This window comes from Saccopteryx bilineata, chromosome 2 (genome assembly GCF_036850765.1).
Source record: "Saccopteryx bilineata isolate mSacBil1 chromosome 2, mSacBil1_pri_phased_curated, whole genome shotgun sequence".
NCBI lineage: Eukaryota > Metazoa > Chordata > Mammalia > Chiroptera > Emballonuridae > Saccopteryx > Saccopteryx bilineata.
In genome coordinates, this window is record NC_089491.1 from 102,447,442 (window position 1) to 102,453,963 (window position 6,522).

Here is a 6,522-nt window from a genome sequence, read left to right on the forward strand (position 1 = left end):
CCTGTCCCTCCCAGGTCTGGTGTGTGGCCTGGGAGGCCAAGGACCCACTGGGTTTGCTCTCAGTCACACTGACAGGGAGCAAGACAAGTAATCTCCCACACCAAGGACATCTCAGTGGACTCCCACGTAATCCTGGCTGTGCTTTTCCTGCTTTGATATGCCCTGCTGTTTCAGCAGCATAATTATGACCATGATTTCAGGGTGTTACCTGTAAAATTCCCTGGTGTGCTGGGGCATGCCGTGAGGCCAGGCCCTCCTGGGTTCTCCCCTGGGGTTTAGCTGCCACCTCGGTCCTGTTAGTCAGTGTCCAGAACAGCCTGTGACTGCAGTCCCTGCAGCCAGTACAACCCTGATTGTGCCCCAACTTGCCTTTGCTGGAGGACAAAGGGCTGGTCAGGAGCTGGACTGGCACACACATGCATGGTCAGGGTCAGAAGGCCCAGCACCAGGCCAACTGCCTCTGCACACAGATTTACTACACCCCCACCAGCCTGCCTCTGCTTGCCTCTACTCACCAGCAGGTGGGCTGGAGACCATCCTCCAACAGGCTTTCTTAGGAGCTGGGGTGCCAGCTGTGAAACCTTGGGCAAGGACTGCTCTCCCCTTGGTCCCATGAGCAAATCTATCTGTGCTTCTAGGACCACCTCCTCCAGGAAGGGACCCCAGGCCACCTCTATGGGGCTTGTCCTCAGGGTAGACTGGTTCCTCTCTCTTTTTTTGGTGAGAGGAGGGGAAATAGTGAGGCAGATTCCCGCATGTGCCCAGACCGAAATCTACCCGGCAACCATCTGAGGCTGATGCTCCAGTACCAAGCTATTTTTAGCACCTGAGGCTCTCATGCTCTGACAGAGCTATCCTCAGCACCCGGGCTGATGTTCAAATTAATTGAGCCCACTGGCTGTGGGAGGGGAGGAGGGAAAGTAGAGGGAGTGGGGGGAGAGAAGCAAATGGTCACTTCTCCTGTGTGCTCTGACTGGGAAATGAACCCAGGAGGTTCATACACCAGACCGATGCTCTATCCACTGAGTCACCGGCCAGGGCCCTGGCTCCTCTTAAACAGCATTCATCCTGCAGGTGGTTTGTTTCCTTGGTTCTGGTTTGTTTTACTTTATCTGACATTAACTGAGGCTCCTTCTGTCCCAGACTCAAACCAAATTCTTCAGGTGTATCTTCTGGTTTAACCTTCCCACACCTGCCACATGAGCATGACGATCCTTATCTTATAGATGTGGAAACTGAGGCCCGGTTAAGAGAGGAATCCTTCCCCCTTCTCCAGCTGTTTAATCAAGGTTCAAACCCAGATCAGGACACAAAGGGAAGAAGGAAGCTGGACAGGGGCCCCTGACAAGAGCGGGGTGTCTAGGCCAGTACTCAGCCCCAGGGAGACAGGGCGGTCCCAGACAGCTCTACAATTCCCTCACCACAAAGCCTGCTCAAAAACGAAGACGTGTAAGGGAGACCTGACTAAGTAGGTGGAGGGGTAGACCTTGTTTATGGATTGAAATGTTCAAGATCATAAAGATGTCAATTCTCTAAAACTGTATCTGTAAATGCAGTGTGATTCCAATCAAATGTCCAGCATTTGCATGTGTGTAGAAGTTGAGAAGCTGATTCTAAAATTCATGGAAAGGGAGAATTCATGACCCTGAGGGTCATGGAAGGACTTATTCTACCAGACACCAAGATTCATGGTATTATACCGTATTTCCCCATGTACAAGACACACCCTTTTACAAAAAATTTGGAGTCTAAAAATTGGATGCGTGCTTGCTTCGGCAGCACATATACTAAAATTGGAACGATACAGAGAAGATTAGCATGGCCCCGGTGCAAGGATGACACGCAAATTCGTGAAGCGTTTCATATTAAAAAAAATAAATAAATAAAAAATAAATAAAAATAAAAATTGGCTGCATCTTATACAGTGGTTGTAGATTTTTTTACTTTCACTTCCCACTTTTTTGCACCTGTGTTTTGCATTCATTGTTGAAGACAGTGATTTGTCATCAGACACAGATGTGGACAAGCTAATGGATGGGAGTCTTGACAGTGATGAGGAGTTGTATAAATTTTATAGTGAATAAAACTTGAGTTCAATAACTTTATATAATACTTTTGTTTTTCAAATTTCAGGCCCCAAAATTAAGGTGCGTCTTATACATAGGGAGATATGGTAAAAGTTGTTATTCAGGAATTAAGCCAGTGTGATACTAGCACAAGGATTAAAAAAAAAAAAAAGCACAGACCAGTGAAACAAACTAGGAGGCTCAGAATGATGTCACACAAACATGACCCTTGATGTCTGAGGCAGGGGGCACTGCAGAGCACGAGGACTTTCCAATGAGTCATACCAAGGCATTAGGACCAACTGGGAGCCTTGGTCTCTGCCTCACGGAGTGAGGGAGGGGCGACCGAACGTCTGTGTGTAGAGGTCAAGCGTAGGAGGTCCTAGAACAAATAGAGGCGACCTTCAAGTCCTCTAATCAGCGGGAACTTCGTAAACTGTACGTAAAAAGCATTAACTGTCAAAGAAAATAACTGAGAAAACACACTGCATTGAAATTTAGGATTTCTGTTCATCAGAAGAGACCATAAAGAAAGCAAAAACAGACGAAACAAAATGATAGATAGCATTTGGAGCAGGTGCTGAGAGAGTACGAGCAGTGAGGCGTAACTATCACGGGCAGCGGAGCCGCTGAGCAGCCGCAGGGGATGAGGAGCCCAAGAGGGCAGAGAGCACAGGAGGGAGGGCCTAGGGCAGGCGTGTGAAGTTTCCTGAGCTGGGTGACGTTATATGGGGTTGGATTTATAATAAGTCATGAAGGCACGGCTCATAAGTTTGCTGAACTTTTCTGAATGTGTACCATGTTTCCTGACAGACGCAAAAACACTCACTCACCTAACACTTCACTATTTTTTACGTTGCACAAGATGAAGTGCTCCATTTTTTTAAATAGATGGTATCATCTGTGAGCTGTGGTTTTAGAAGAAGCAGAGGTTCTTCCAGTCTATAAAATTCTCCCTGACCAGACCGCATCCCCGACGCCCTCGGAGAAGCTCTGTAAAGAGAAGGTGCCGTCCCCCCTTCCCGCACCGTCCGGGAGTGCTCGGGGACGCAGCGCCAGGCCAGCTGAGACTGGGCACCTGCAGTTGCACAGCTCGTGGCCCGTTTACATCCATCCGCCTGCTCTCCACAAGGACTTTGCAGAAATAAAGATCAGGTTATGAAGGTAGTTAGACAAGCCCACCCCTGGCTGCACGCTGCAAGACTCAGTAAGATGCCTCAGTGGACCGCAGATGGCCCTCAGCAAGGAACTGTGACCCAGGAATAGCCGTCCGAGCAGCGGATTCTTGAGGTCCGTGCTCCTCCGGTCAGGTGGCACATGGTCTGTGGAGGAGGAGCAATGTGGAACAGGAAGTTCCATTTCGCACTGGAAAAATCGTGTGTTTTCAGGAATGCTGTAACAGAGTATGAAAAAGGCGTGCTCCTCGGATACACAGGGCAAGGTGGGAGCTGCGAGTGGCCAGGTCAGCAGACAGGCAGGGTGCCCAGATCACTGCGTCAGCCCCAGGAGGCCAGGTCCTGTCTGGAAGAACCCAGATGACCTTGGAGGCAGCCCCAACACCACAGTCACAGAGCAAAATACTCAAAGGGCCCCGGAATGATTAACGAGGAGAAAGGCCTTGCTTGGGCTCTGATGTCAGGGGACTGGGTGGCCTTCATACTAAGGGGTCTCAAGGACTCAAATACTTTCATTGTCTCCAAGGCCCAGAGAAGTAAGCTCAGAGATCAAAGTCAAAGTGTATTTAGCTTTGAATTCAAATGATTATTTTAGAGGTTGGGCAGAGATAAAAAATACTTAATTTTTCCTCGGGGGGAAATAAACTTTCATGGTGTTTACTATGACCTGAAATAAGAATCTGTTAAGCAGGTAATCGGCAGTTAAGTTCCCCTTGCTACGGGAGTAATTAAAAACACAGTTCCTTTTAAAGCGTCACCTGAAAGAGACTAACACCGACATCACTTTAAAGTACCAGCGCACAGTGACAGCCACGGGTGAGGGTGTGGACACCCAGACTCCCTATAACCCCCTGACGGGAATGAAAAACAGCACAGGTGCTTTGGAAAATGGTTTCGCAGTTTCTCCAAAAAGTGAAACGTGAGTTTATCACATAACCCAGCAACCTGGCTCCCAGGCATCTACCCCCGAGGCGCAAAAGCATCCGTGGATGCGAAGATGCGTATGTGACTGTTCACAACTGCCCAAGGGCGGAAGCAACACCAGTGTCCACCAATGCGTGGATGAATAAATAAGAGCTGGAATAGCCAGGCAATGGAATATGATTCCACAATTACAAAGGACATGCGACGGACATGTGCCTCAACACAGACAGACCTTAAAAAGTCACAGCCCGTGGCAGAAGCCAGGGGTAAAAGGCTCCATGTTGTATGACTGCGTTGACAGGGAACGCCAGAACAGACAGACAGCAGACACAGAAGGCACTTCAGCGGTCACCGAAGGGTGCGGGCAATCACGGGGCTTGACCACAAGTGGATATAAGGGACACTTGGGGTGAAAGAAACAACGAAGAAAAACAACGAATAAATAAATGGATTAGTCAACAAATAGTCTGCAAGTCTTGGCTAAATATTCAGGGGAAAGAAACCAACTTAAATTCTGACTATTGCGTGCACCAAAATAAACCTAGTTTTATATTAGCCAAACCAGAAAAACTATTCAACAAAAATAAGCAGTTAATAGGTAACTCATTTCAACGTGGGGAAAGGCTCTCCAAGCACAAAAGCAATGGAAAAAATCCAGGAAGAAGGAGAAATGTTATCTTTGTGGAAAAGTTTGTACTTACTCATGCACACAAATATATCTAATAAAATTAGAGGACAAAGGACAAACCAAAAATATTTTTGCTCTATAAATATGACAGGATTCTTTCCTCTGACATTTAAATATAGGAATCAATAATGACAAGACCAGCCCTGACCGTTCAGAGAGGAAAGTGTCCCAGAGTCATGGGCACACATCCTCAGCCCAGCAGGTGCTGTCTCCATGTGTCATCTTGGGCCTATCACACAGACCTCCTGACCAAACATCTGTTCTGCATCAGCCTCACAAGAACACAGAGCTCTCGGTCACTCAGGCGCTGACCAAGCCGAGTGCTGGGCGTGTCGGGGGGCCCTGACTCGGCTGGTGTGGTGCTCATGTGGTCTCTGGAGCCCCCGCACCCTGGGAGTTGAGGGCTCTCTGTCCCACCAGCAGGCAGGAACCCTTCCATAGAAAGAGTGAGTCTTCAAGCGATTAATTGCCAGTGTTTTCCCGTTAGCTCAAATTCCATGATAGTCCGTCTGAAGACAGGGGACAAAAGGGGAGAGAGAGACACTGTGTGCTGGGTATGCGCCTGGGAAGGTCACCCGGGGAGCCATGCGAGGATGAGAACGCAAGGCTGAGGAGGCGCGACAGGCTTGAGCAGTGGGGCCACCCTGCAGGAAGACTGCAGTCACACGCGCTGACGTGCAGGCAGCACATTCTCTCTGGTTCTCCAGATCCGACTCCTCTGGCTCTGGACGAGCATCCCCTGAGCTGTGACATCAGGTCCTCCCCCCCACCTGATGGATGGTGTGTCTAGGTCTTTGGGGCTCTCAGGCTCAGGCCACGCCCTTTCCCGGCCCCCTCACAGCCCCCTTTCCTGGCCCCCTCCCAGTTCCCGGCTCCCTCAGGCACAGCCAGCATCCTTAGGTGAGGACAGGAGCCGTGTCAGCCTGGGCTACCATGCCACCTCTCAGGGACCTCACCACTGTGCAGGGGGCCAGGACGAGAGGCATGTGTCTGCACAAACTTGTGGTCCCAACCCTCCTGTGCCCTCTCCTCGCCTGGACTCCCTTCTCCCATCAGAACTCCCAGCTCCACACCCTTCACAAAGGCAGGATTTACAACACAGACACACACCTCACACACACACCACACACACCACACATACCTCACACACACACCACACACACCTCACACACACTATACACCACACACACCTCACACAGACCACACATATCACACATATACCACACACATCACATATGACACACTCCACACTCCTGCACAGGCACCACACTGCGCACACACCACACTGCACACACACCCCACAATAAAGCCCTGAGCCAGTAGGGCGAGCCCTCCCCTCTGCGAAGGTCTAAGGGAACGTCAGGACGTGGTGACGGGCACAGAGCAGGGCGAGGGAAATGAACAGAGGACAAGGGAAACTAACCCTGGCGAGCGTGCCAGTCCTGACCCTGCCTGCCCTCAGCACCAAGCCCAGCTCCAGGCTGGAGAGGAAACAGCTGTGGGGTCTGTGACTTCATCCTGCATTTTAAAGCTGAAAGAAAAAGTGACCTTCAGGCTCGTTCTCAGGAAAAATAAAACGGGAGGAAAGGGGTTTGCTGGCTCTCCTTCCAAACCTGTGGCTTTTAAAACTCTGTGCATCTCTCATCTTGGTAAAAATAAACATTAGTTT

At 49.8% G+C, this 6,522-nt stretch overlaps 1 non-coding gene across 1 annotated transcript; it reads left to right on the forward strand.

Moving 5' to 3' along the window:
• The first annotated feature begins 1,763 nt into the window (after positions 1-1,763).
• Positions 1,764-1,870, forward strand: LOC136327899 (U6 spliceosomal RNA). The gene has a single exon (XR_010729957.1). It is a non-coding gene; the product is annotated as a U6 spliceosomal RNA (small nuclear RNA).
• The last annotated feature ends 4,652 nt before the right edge of the window (positions 1,871-6,522 follow it).